At 48.6% G+C, this 13,405-nt stretch overlaps 1 non-coding gene across 1 annotated transcript; it reads left to right on the top strand.

Annotated features, from left to right (window-relative positions):
* The first annotated feature begins 12,045 nt into the window (after positions 1-12,045).
* On the top strand, positions 12,046-12,118 carry trnam-cau (transfer RNA methionine (anticodon CAU)). The gene has a single exon. It is a non-coding gene; the product is annotated as a tRNA-Met (tRNA).
* The last annotated feature ends 1,287 nt before the right edge of the window (positions 12,119-13,405 follow it).

The following is a 13,405-nucleotide window of genomic DNA, read 5'->3' as shown; positions in this document are numbered from 1 at the left end:
TCGGATGGTCAGTACTGAGGGAGCACTGTGCTGTCGGATGACCAGGACTGAGGGAGCACAGTGCTGTCGGATGTCAGTACTGAAGGAGCACAGTGCTGTCGGATGGTCAGTCCTGAAGGAGCACAGTCCTGTTGGATGGTCAGTACTGAGGGAGCTACTGTGCTGTCGGCTGGTCAGTAGTGAGGGAGCACTATGCTCTCGGATGGTTATAAGAACGTGACGAATAAGGAGCAGGAGTAGGCTGTACGGCACCTCGAGCCTGCTCCGCCATTCTATCAGATCATGCCTGATCTTCAACTTCACCTCCACTTTCCGGGCCTATCCACATATTCCTTCATTCCTTTAGAGTGCAAATGTTCATCGATCTCAGCCTTGAATGTACTCAACGACTCAGCATCCACACTCGTCTTGGTTTGAGAATTCCAACGAATCACAACCATCAGTGAAGAAATTCCTCCTCCTCTCAGTCCGAAATCGCCCACCCCTTATCCTGAGACGATGATCCCAAGTTCTAGACTCTCCAGCCAGGGGAAACAGCCTATCAGCATCTACCCTGTCAAGTCTTCTAAGAATTTTATAATTTTCAATGGGATCACCTCTCATTCTTCTAAACTAGAGAATATGGGCCTATTGTTCTCAATCTACCCAACAATGAGGAAAATTGCCCAGGTGTGTCCTGTCCACAAAAAGCAGGACAAATCCAATCCTGCCAATTACCGCCCCATCAGACGACTCTCAATCATCAAAAAAGTGATGGAAGGTGTCGTCGACAGTGCAATCAAGCGGTACTTAGTCTCCAGTATTCTGCTCACCGATGCTCGGTTTCGGTTCCGCCAGGATCACTCGGCTCCAGACCTCATTAAAGCCTTGGTCCAAACATGGATAAAAGAGCTGAATTCCAGAGGTGAGGTGAGAGTAACTGCCCTTGACATCAAGGCAGCATTTGACTGAGTGTGGCACCAAGGAGTCCGAGTAAAATTGATGTCAATGGGAATCAGGGGGAAAACTCTCCAGTGGCTGGAGTCATACCTGCAACAAAGGAAGATGGTAGTGGTTGTTGGAGGTCAATCATCTGAGCACCAGGACATTACTGCAGGAGTTCCTCAGGGCAGTATCCTCGGCCCAACCATCTTCAGCTGCTTCATCAATGACCTTCCCTCCATCATAAGGTCAGAAATGGGGAAGTCAGCTGATGATTGCACAGTGTTCAGTTCCATTCGTAAATCCTCGGATAATGAAGCAGTCCGTGCCCGCATGCAGCAAGACCTGGGCAACATCAGGCTTGGGCTGATAAGTAGCAAGTAATATTCGCGCCAGACAAGTGCCAGGCAATGACCATTTCCAAAAAGAGAGAGTCTAACCACCTCCCCTTGACATTCAACGGCATTACCATCGCCGAATCCCCAACCATCAATATCCTGGGGGTCACCATTGACCAGAAACTTAACTGGACCAGCCACATAAATACTGTGGCGACAATAGCAGCTCAGAAGCTGGTTATTCTGCGGCGAGTCACTCATCTCCTGACTCCCCAAAGTCTTTCCACCATCGACAAGGCACAAGTCAGGAGTGTGATGGAATACTCTCAACTTGCCTGGATGAGTGCAGCTCCAACAACACTGGAGAAGCTCGACACCATCCAGGACAAAGCAGCCCGCTTCTTTGGCATCCCATCCAACACCCTAAACATTCACAGGATGCACTGCAGCAACTCGCCAATGATTCTTCGACAGCACCTCCCAAACCCGCGAACTCTACCACCAGAAGGAAAAGAGCAGCAGGTACATGGGAACAACACCACCTGCAAGTTTCCCTCCAAGTCACACACCATCCCGACTTGGAAATATATCGCCGTTCCTTCATTGTCGCTGGGTCAAAATCCTGGAACTCCCTACCTAACAGCACTGTGGGAGAACCTTCACCACACGGACTGCAGCGGGTCAAGAAGGCGGCTCACCATCACCTTCTCAAGGGCAATTACGGATGGGCAATAAATGCTGGCCTCGCCAGCGACGCCCACATCCCATTAACGAAGAAAAAAATCTCTCCCCTTATGACAACCCTCTCATCCCAGGAATCAATCTGGATGACACTCGTTGCACCGCCACTAAGGCAAGTATATCCCTCCTTAGATATGGAGACCAAAACTGTGCACAGTACTCCAGGTGTGGTCTCACCAAATCCCTGTACAATTGTAACAAAACTTCCGTACTCTTGTACTCCAACCCTCTTGCAATAAATTCCGACATAGCATTTGCCTTCCTAATTGCTTCCTGTACCTGCATGTTAACTCTCTTTTTTTGTGGACAAGTTCCCCCAAATCTCTCTGAATAACAACTTTTAATAGTTTCTCACCATTTAAAATATATTCCGTTTCTCTATTATTTCCACCAAAGTGAATAACCTCACATTTCACCACATTATACTCCATCTGCCACCTTCTTGCCCACATATTTAATCTGTCTCTATCCCTTTGCAGAATCTTTATGTCCTCCTCCCAGCTTACTTAGCCACCTAGCTTTGCATCATCAACAAACTTGGTACATTGGTCAGTACTGAGGGAGTGCGGTACCGTCGGAGGGACAGTATTGAGGGAGCACAGTACTGTCGGAGTGGCAGTACTGAGGGAGTGCTGAACGTTCGGAGGGGCAGTAATGATGGAGCGCGACAATTTCGGAGGTGCCAACTTTTGTGGGACACGTTAAAGCGAGGGCGCATCTGCCCTCTCAGGTAGATGTAAAAGATCGACCGGCAATATATAAAATAGTGTAGAGGAGCTCATCCTGGTGTCTTGGCCAAAATTTTGTCCACCAACCAACATTACTGAAACTGATTTTCTTCTCATTTATCTCAATGAAATGTGTGGGAGCTTGCAGTGTGCAAATTGGCTGCCGCGTTTCCTACATTACCACAGTGACTGCACTTCACAATGTACTTCATTGACTGTTTTGGGAGTCCTGAGGTCTTGAAAGGCGCGATATAAAGACAAGTTCTTTCCTTCTTTCAGACCTCCCGTGAAACCCATCTCTTGCTCCAAGCTTTTGTCAACCCTCCCAATTTCTCCTTCTTTTGGGCCTTCTTTTGGGCACTATTGGGTCCTTCTCTCCTCTGCCAAAACTGCTCACTATTCCAGGATCATCCTGGAATGTAAAGATAAATCCCGGCTTCTCTTCACCACTACAAACCATCTTCTTAAACCCCTCTCCCCTGCCCCCTCCACCCTCACCTCCAAGAAAAAAGTGCGAGAAGCTCATGGAATTCTTTGTCACTAAGATGGAGACCATCCGTTCAGCTGCCTCGCTTCCCCGAGCCCACCGAGGCAAACTTCCCCTACGGCTCCCCCCTGCCCTCGCCCTGAACTCACATCTTTCTCTTGTTTCTCTCCTGTCTCCCCTCATACCCTCTCCGGGCTCATCTTGACCATGAGAACCACCTCCTGCTCCCTCAACCCTATTCCAACTAAACTGCTGACCACCCAACTTCCCTGCTCGGGCCCCATGTTAGCTGATATTATTAACGGTTCCCTCTCCTCAGGTACTGTCCTCCTCCACTTCAATTCTGACATCGTCACCCCCTCCTCAAAAAAACAACTCTTGACCCCTTTGTCCTTGTAAACTATCGCCTCCATCTGCAATCTCCCTTTCCTCTCCAAAGTTCTTGAACGTGTTGTCATCTCTCAAATCCGTGCCCATGCTTCCCACTACTCCATGTTTGAATCCCTCCAATCAGGTATCCGCTCCTGTCACAGTACTGAAATGGCCCTCATAAAAGTCACAAATGACATCCTATGTGACTGTGACCGTGGTAAACTATCCCTCCTCATCCTTCTCGACCTGTCTGCAGCCTTTGACACGGTTGACCGCACCATCCTCCTCCAAGGCCTGACCTCCGTTGTCCAGGTGGATGGGACTGAGCTCGCCTGGTTCCATTCTTAACTATCGAGTGGTAACCAGTGAATAACCTGCAATGGCTTCTTTTCCTTCTCGAGCATCGTTACCTCTGGAGTCTCCCAAGGACCAATCCTTGCTCCCTTTCTATTTCTCATCTACATGCTGCACCTCGGCGACATCATCCGAAAACACATCAAATTCCACATGTAGAATGACGACACCCAGCTCTACCTCACAACCACCTCCCTCAACCCCTCCACTGTCCCTCATTTGTCACATTGCTTGACCGACATTCAGTACTGGATCAGCAAAGATTTCCTGCGACTCAATATTGGGAAGAGCAAAGCCATTGTCATTGGTCCCTGCCACAAACTCCGTTCCCAAACCAGCGACTCCATCCATCTCCCTGGCCATTCGCAACTTTGGCGTCCTATTTGACCATGAGATGAGCTTCTGAACATATATCCGTTCCATCACTAAGACCGCCTACTTCACCTCCCTAACATCACCCGTCTTTGCCCCTGCCTCAGTTCATCTGCTGCTGAAACCCTTACCCACGCCTTTGATACCTCCAGACTGGACGATTACAATGGTCTCCTGGCTGGCCTCTTATCTTCCATTCTTCATAAACTTGAGCTCATCCACAACTCTGCTGCCCGCATCCTAACTCGCACCAAGTCCCTTTCTCCCATCACCACGGCCCGCATCCTAACTCGGACCAAGTCCCTTTCTCCCATCACCACGGCCCGCATCCTAACTCGGACCAAGTCCCTTTCTCCCATCACCACGACCCGCATCCTAACTCGGACCAAGTCCCTTTCTCCCATCACCACAGCCCGTATCCTAACTCGGACCAAGTCCCTTTTTCCCATCATCCCTGTGCTCGCCGACCTACATTGGCTCCAGATCCGGGAGCGGCTCGATTTTAAAATTCTCATCCTTGTTTTCAAATCCCTCCATAGCCTCGCCCCTCCCTACATCTGTCACCTCCTCCAACCCCACAACCCTCCGCGACCTCTGCGATCTTCCAATTCTGGCCTCTTGCGCATTACCGATTTTAATCGCTGCACCATTGGCGGCCGTGCATTTTGCTGCCTCGGCCCGAAGCTCTGGAATTCCGTCCCTAAACCTCTCCACCTCTCTACCTCTCTCTCCTCCTTGAAGGCACTCCTAAAAAACCTACCTCTTTGACCCCTGTTCTCATGTCTCCTCATGTGGCTCAGTTTTAAATTGTGTTTGCTAATCGCTCCTGTAAAGTGCCTTGAGACGTTTTCCTACGTTAAATGAACTGTATAAAGGCAAGTTGTTGATGTTCATGTTTCAGTTTGTAGAGGGGTCTGGGAGAGTGAGTCAACATGAAAAAGGGGTTCCAAGGACTGTAGATATGCAGACAGTCCCCAGATTGTGTCCTCATATGGAGGGATGTCTGTGAGTGAGCCAGTTTGTAAAATGGTTCCGAGGACTGTGGATATTCAGGAAGTTCCCAGATTCTGTCATTATTTAAGGGGGTCTGTGGGAGTGAGTCAATATTTACAGGGATACCAAGGACAGTAGATAGTCATGGAGTCCCCCGATTGTGTCAGTATTTATAGGGGTTTGTGAGGCAGAGTCGATATTTCCGGGATACCAAGGACTGTAGATATTCAGGGAGTCCCCCGATTGTGTCAGTTTTTACAGGGGGCTGTGAGAGTGAGTCAATATGTAAAATGGTTCCAAGGACTGTAGACATTCAGGGAGGCCCCACAAATTGTCAGTATTTACAGAGGTCTGTGAGTGTGAGTCAAAATATAAAGGGGTACCAAGGACTGTAGATATTCAGGGAGTCCCCAGATTGTGTCATCATTTACAGGGGTCTGTGAGAGTGTGTCGATATTTATAGGGCTACCAGGGATTGTATATATTCAAGCTGTACTAGTCCATGTCAATATTTACAGGGGTCTGTGCGACTGATTTAATATTTACAGTGTTACCAGGCAGTGCACATATTCAGACAGTCCACAGATTGTGTGAGGAAATCCAGAAGTGGATCAATATTTTAATGTATCCAGAGCCTTTCTCATAGTCTGTATGAATAATTGAAGTGAATTCCAAAGACTGTGCGAATATTTACAGTGGAATCCAAAGTCTGTGTCATTATTTACAGGTAGATCCAGAGACTGCCCCCAATATTTACAAGAGGATCCATAGACTTGCCAATATTGACGGGGTATCTAGAGATTGTACCAATATTCGCAGAATGGTCTCCAAACTGACCAGTAGAATGGTTCAGTTCCCATCTCTGAGTTTAAACCCATCCCTTGTTAAGTGGGTAGAAACTCTCTGAAATTAAAGGGTTTCACTCAGAAATAAGCTGCAATCTGTAAATGAAGCTGCTCTCCCTTCACATCAGTGCTGTCAGACTGTGGGTCTCATAGATTCTCTTCTTCCAAATATTTATTAAAATTATATACTGAGCTTTGGGTTTTCCACCTGTGTAATATTTGGTTAAATATATGTTGTGATATAAACATTGTTGGATTTAAAGTTGTTAACTGAATCTGTTTGTTCAGTGACTGTAATTAATGTCAGCCTCCATGGGCCCTACTTGTGTCAATGGAGTGTTTCTCCCTGCTCTTAATAAGCGAATACTTTCAACATGTTATCCCATAGTGTCAGTGGGAGCATCACCTCCAAGGTGGCCGACGGAACACGTCACGCTAGATTTATGTGCGCGCATTCCGGACGCCATCTGGGCACATTGGAAGGCCGCATAGCGCCGATACAACGGGTGTTACACGACCCAATTTATAGCCCAGTGAGCTGGCACACCGGGGGAGGCCTCACAGTTTTGGAAATGCAGTGAAATACATTGAAGTGTTTATAAATACAGAGAGCTGACAAACCAGGGGAGGCCTCACAGTGTTGCAAATGCAGTGAAATACATTGACGTGTTTATAAATACAGAGAGCTGACATACCAGGGGAGGCCTCACAGTTTTGGAAATGCAGTGAAATGCATTGAAGTGTTTATAAACACAGGGAGCTGACATACTAGGGGAGGCCTCGCAGTGTAGGACACGGAGTGAAATACAGTGAAGTGTTTATAAACACTGAAAGCTGATACACAAGGGGAGACCTCACAGTGTTGGGCACGGAGTGAAATACAGTGAAGTGTTTATAATCACTGAAAGCTGATACACAAGGGGAGACCTCACAGTGTTGGGCACGGAGTGAAATACAGTGAAGTGTTTATAATCACTGAAAGCTGATACACAAGGGGAGACCTCACAGTGTTGGGCACGGAGTGAAATACAGTGAAGTGTTTATAATCACTGAAAGCTGATACACCAGGGGAGGCCTCGCAGTGTTGGGCACGGAGTGAAATACAGTGAAGTGTTTATAATCACTGAAAGTTGATAGACCAGGGGAGGCCTCACATTGTTGTACAAGGAGTGAAATACACCGTAGTGTTTATAACACAGAAATCTGACACACCAGGGGAGGCCTCACAGTGTTGGACACGCAGTGAAATACAATGAAGTCTTTATAAACACAGAAAGCTGACACATAGTTACATTGGAAGATCGGAACAGGATTAGGCCATTTGGTCCCTCGAGCCTGTTCCACCTTTCAATGAGATCTGTGACCTAACTCCACATATCAGCCTTAGCCCCAAATCCCTTCATACCTTTGGTTACCATAAATCTTTCAATATCAAATTTATAATTAACATCTGAGCTAGCATCAACTGCCGTTTGATGAAGAGAGTTCCAAACTTCTCCCACCCTTTCCCTGTAGAAGTGTTTCCGAACTTCACTCCTGAAAGTCCTGGCTTTAATTTTCAGGCTATGCCCCTAGTCCGAGACTCCCCAAACAGCGGAAATAATTTCTCTCAATCGAACCGATCAGTTCCTCTTAATACCTTGAAAACTGCGATCAAATTATCCCTTAATCTTCTAAATTCCAGGGAACACAAGCCTCGTTTGTTTACTCTCTCCTCGTAATTGAACCCTTAGTGCCCAGGTATCATTTCAGTAAATCTGCTCTGCACTCCCAAGGCCAATATGTCCTTCCTAAGGTGTGGTACCCAGGACTGAACACAGTAATCCAGCTGTGGTCTAACCAGGGCTTTGTATAGCTGCAGCATAACTTCTACCCACGTATTATGGTCCTTTGGATATAAAGGCCAGCATTCCATTCGCCTTTTATGATTATTTTCTGCGCCTGTCCATGATATTTTAATGATCTATATACATGGACCTCTAAGTCTCTTGTGATTTTGTGATTTCAGTTCCCACTGCTGTTTCCCTGCACCAGTTACAAAGTACAGTCCTGGTCCCACTGCTGCTGAGACCCTGTGCTTCTGCCATCTCAAGCCTTCATTTCTCCAACACTCTCGTCACCTCACATATTTAAATTAGCTGAGCGAGGACATACCACCTGGAATCACAAAGCCTTTCCCTGATTTCTCTCGGTGTGACCCGTCCAGTTAAAGAGGCCTCATTCTGTTATCTCACGGTGTGACCCAGCCAGTTAAAACAGTCTCACCCTGAGATCTCACGGTTTGATCCGTCCAGTTAAAGGGGGTCTCACCGTGTGGTCTCACGGTGTGACCCGTCCAACTAAAGAGGCTTCAACCTGTGATCTCATGGTGTGACACCTCCAGTTAAAGGGGCCTCACGCTATGATCTCACGGTGTGACCCGTCCAGTGAAAGAGGTTTCATCCTGTGATCTCACGTTGTGACACCTCCAGTTAAAGGGGCCTCACCATGTGATCTCACGGTTTGACCTGTCCAGTTAAAGGGGCCCCACCCTGTGATCGCACGGATTGACCCGTCCTGTTAAGGGGACGAGAGAGAGACAGAGGAAATTGTCCCAGCTCCAGAAAAGCATGCAGGATCTGCTCCAGCTGCAGTCGATGGGGATCGATGTCGGGGAGGAACTCAGAGAGTTGAAGGGCCAGAAGTCTCAATCTTCACCTCCGAGGCCTCAAAGATCACCTTTTGGTCCAGAGTCCGCTCCGTGGGGCAGGACGAGAAGTGCTCGCGCTTCTTCTTCCAGAAGCTGCACAGAGAGACCTCTGATGATCAGCAGACTGAAGGAGGAAGAGAGCTCGGTGACGTCTTCACAGACCGACATACTGAGTGTCAGCAAGTCCTTTTGTGCCGGGCTGTATGACGCGAAGCCCAGAGACAGCACAGCCTCTCAGTCCTTCCTGTCCTCTCTCTGTTTGAGGACAGCGAGCGGGAGACCCTGGATTGGTCACTGACCTTGGACGAGTTGACAAAGGCCGTCCAGTCCTTCGAGAAGAGTAGAAGTCCGGGTAACGATGGTTTACCGGTTGAGTTGTTCTCAGCTCTGTGGGACTGGAATAGTCCAGACCTACTGGAAGTGTATGGGGTTACGCTTCTGGCAGGCAGCATGTCAGAATCCATGAGGAAAAGCATCATCATCATCATCTACAAGCAGAAGGGGGAGAGGGAAGAAATCAGAAATTGGTGACCCATTTCCTTGCTAAATGACGACTTGAAAATTCTGTCTGCGGCCATCGCCAACAGGCTCAAGTCTGCTCTGGAGAGGTTGATCCATCCGGATCAGTCCTGCACGGTACCCGGCAGGAAGATCTCTGATAGCCTTGTGCTGCCCAGGCATACGATCGCCTACGTGCAGGACAGGGGGCTAAACATGGAACAGGAGAAGGCCTTGCTCAGAATATCTCACACCGACATGATGGACGTGCTCTCCAAAATGGGCTTTGGGGAGGGAATCCGCGATTGGATCCGACTGCCCTATGTGGACATCCGCAGCACATTCCTAATCAATGGGCGGGAGTGGGAGAGTTTTCCAATCATATCTGGAGTCAGGCAGGGCTGTCCTCTCTCCGCGGTCTTGTTCAAGTGTTGTATCGAGCTATTTGCCCCGTCCATCAGGAAGGGCACAGGTATCAGGGGGATGACGATCCCAGGCAGCGGAGGCTCTCAGGTTAAGGCCTCCCTGCACATGGATGACGTCACCGTCTTTTGCTCCGATCAGCAGTCGGTCCACAGACTGATGGGCATCTGTGAACGATTCGAACTGGCCTCGGGGTCCAGAGTGAAACGCAGTATGAGTGAGGCTACGTTCTATCGCAGGTGGGAGACCGGATCCTTTGTCCCTTTCACCGTCAGGTCCGACTACCTGATTCAGGGGGGCCCTGGCCTCCACCAAGCCATGGGGGGAGCGGGTCGCCAAGGCGAAACAGAAGCTTGTTACGTTGGGGGGCTCAATAACGGGCAGGAACCTGGTGATAAAGTGTGAGGTGCTCGCGGTGTTGCTCTACGTGGCCCAGGTCTGGTCCATTCCCCACCGCTCGGTCGCCACAGTCACCCGAGCTATCTTCCACTTTGTCTGGAGGTCCAAGGTAGAATGTGTCCACAGGGACACCATGTACAAGTCCCCAGGCAAATGGAGCAGAAGCGTCCCTAATGCTGCCCTGATCCTGATGGATATTTTTGTGTGTGGCTGCCTCAGGATGTGTGTAGAGCCCCGGTACACAAACAGCAAGTGTCACTACGTGCTGAGTTTCTACCTGACCAATACACTGAGAAAACTGGGTCTGGCCATGCTGGCCGAGCAGACGCAGGATGTACCTTCCAGCTAGACAGTCCCCCACCACTGTCCCAGGTGGAGAATTTCCTGAGGAGGAACCACTTCGACCACAAGGCCGTCGGACAGTGGTCGACAAGGAACGTTCTGGGGGTCCTGCAGGAAAAGGAGAGGGTGAATCCGATCGGGCAGATCCCCGACCAGACGGTTGATGCCATTTGGCAGAACATCTCGTCGCTGGAACTGACCAACAGGCACCAGGATGTGGCCTGGATGGTGGTGAGAAGGGACCTCCCAGTGCGGTCCTTCCAACACGCACGGAATCTCAGCACCACCTCGAGCTGCCTTCAAAGCTGCAACAGGGATGAGACCGTTGTCCGTCTCCTGGTGGACTGGACCTTCACGCAGAATGTGTGGAGAGAGATGCGTTTGTCTCTGTCCCAGTTCATCCCCAACACCTCGGTAACACAGGACGCTGTGCTCCATGGGTTGTTCCCCAGGACGTACACTGAGACAGATATCGACTGCTGCTGGAAGACCATCAACTCGGTGAAGGAGGCCCTTTGGTCCACTCGAAACCTATAGGTTTTCCAGCTGAAGGAGCGGTCCACGAGCGAGTGTTGCCGACTGACACACTCCAAGGTCCAGGGAAATGTGCTGCGGGATGCACTGAGGCACGGTGCGGCCTACACAAGGGCTCTATGGGGAAAGAGCACCGTGTAAACCCATCCTACCTTTTATTATACAGAATGTATGACAAGAAATGCACTCTGCATTGTATCGAAATAATGGGATCAGAGTGTGTGCGATCTGTTTTGTATTGTTTAGAATTGAAATTGCGATTTTTACCCTGAACTGTATGCATCCTTAAATTTTATGAAATTTGAAAATAAAGAAAAAATGCTGCTCAACGGCACTCCTCTGAGCAGCGAGAGACCTGTCTGACTGTCTGAGAGAAGTCTTTTTTGCCTGAAAGTGAGTCCGGTTTGACGTGTTGTTGCACAAAGGCACTCCCTGCTGGTGAGCAGTGGAAAATGCTCGAGCAAAACAGGCGTGTTCGGACAGACACAGAAAGCTTTCAGGTTTGAGAAAGGAAAAGCGCCAATATTTTAAGCAGTAAGCAATCTGTAAAGTTAAGAAAGCGGCCTTGAGCTCAACACCATTCGCTCCAAAAGCAAGTTTGCTACTTTGCGCCGGAATTAAACCAGCGATTTAAGAGTAATTTTGCTTTCAAGATTTAATCTCTACAAGTTTTCCGCATTACCAGCTGAGCTATCGAAGGGAAGCAGCAAAGGTGATTGTTCACCGTGCGCCTTTTGACACTCCCGGACTCGTGGAGTTGCGTGGGCATGACCGAGACTGACTCGGTACCTGCTCATACCGCAGCGCTTTGAGAGTGTGAGCTGCTCCTTACTCTCCACAACCTGGGTTAGTGGAGCAATGGAGAACGTGTCTGGCCAGAATTCAGAAGATTGTTGGTTCGATTTCCACCTGGATGGAGAGTTTTTTGCAAACTGCCGATTAGTTTATGATTTTACAACTTGCAAACTGTCCTACTTGGTAGTGCTGCCTAGATGTTTGTGCATCAAGTGCCTTCTTAGCGCAGCAGGCAGCGCGTCAGTCTCATAATCTGAAGGTCCTGAGTTCAATCCTCAGAGAAGGCATCTTTAAGCTTTTTTTCCCATCTTTGCTCAAGACCAAAATCAAGAATTTTTGCTGCCTGCAGTACACCAAAAGATTTGCTGCCCCTTGACCCCTCTGTACCGTAGCACGCAGTGAAGCTTAAGAAGTACATGGACCATGGGCTCGCTGAAAACTGACACCACTTTTGTTTCTGGACAATTGACCCAAGTCAAAAGGTGAGTGGAGAATGCAAGAAACGATCCTACTATCTCTTACATGCTCAGCGAGCACTCTATCAGAATCATAGAAAGGTTACAGCACGGAAGGAGGCCATTCGGCCCATCGAGTCCACACCAGCTCTATGCAAGAGCAATCCAGCTTGTCCCACTCCCCCGCCCCATCCCCGGAGACCTGCAATTGTTTTCCTTTCCATGATTGATTCACCCCCTCGGGCAGTGCATTCCAGATCCTAACCACTCGCTGCGTAAAAAAGTTTTTCCTCCTGTCACATTTGGTTCTTTTGTCAATCAACTTTAATCTATGTCCTCTGGTCCTTGACCCTTCCGCCAATGGGAACAGTTTTTCTCTATCTACTCTGTCTAAATCCTTCATGATTTTGAATAACTCTATCAAATCTGCTCGCAACAGTCTATGTTCCAAGGAGAACAATCCCAGCTTCTCCAGTCTATCCATGAAACTAAAATCCCTCATCCCTGGAATCATTCGAGTAAATCTCTTCTGCACCCTCTGCAAGGCCTTCACATCTTTCCTAAAGTGCGGTGCCCAGGAGTGGATACAATACTCCAGTTATGGCCGAACCAGTGTTTCATAAAGGTTCATCATGACTTCCATACTTTTGTACTCTATGCCTCTATTTATAAAGCCATGGATCGCGTATGGTTTTGAACTGCTTTTTCAACCTGCACTGTCACCTTCAATGATTTGTGCACATACACCCCCAGATCTCTCTGTTCCTGTACCCATTTTAGAATTGTGCCCTCTAGTTTATATTGTCTCTCCTCGTTATTCCCACCGAAATGCATCAATTCGCATTTTTCTACGTTAATGTTCATCTGCGACGTGTCCGCCCATGACAACAGCGTGTCTATATCCTCTTGAAGTCTATCACTATTCTTCTTACTGTTTACTACCCTTCCACTGTGGGAGAACCTTCACCACACGGACTGCAGCGGTTCAAGAAGGCGGCTCACCACCACCTTCTCAAGGGCGATGAGGGATGGCCAGCGATGCCCACATCCCATGAACGAATAAAAAACAATTTCGTGTCCTCTGCAAATTTGGAAATTGTGCCCTGTACACCCAAGTTC

Source organism: Heptranchias perlo, unplaced genomic scaffold, assembly GCF_035084215.1.
Source record: "Heptranchias perlo isolate sHepPer1 unplaced genomic scaffold, sHepPer1.hap1 HAP1_SCAFFOLD_47, whole genome shotgun sequence".
Taxonomy (NCBI): Eukaryota; Metazoa; Chordata; class Chondrichthyes; order Hexanchiformes; family Hexanchidae; genus Heptranchias; species Heptranchias perlo.
This window is presented reverse-complemented; position numbering and strand designations above follow the sequence as displayed.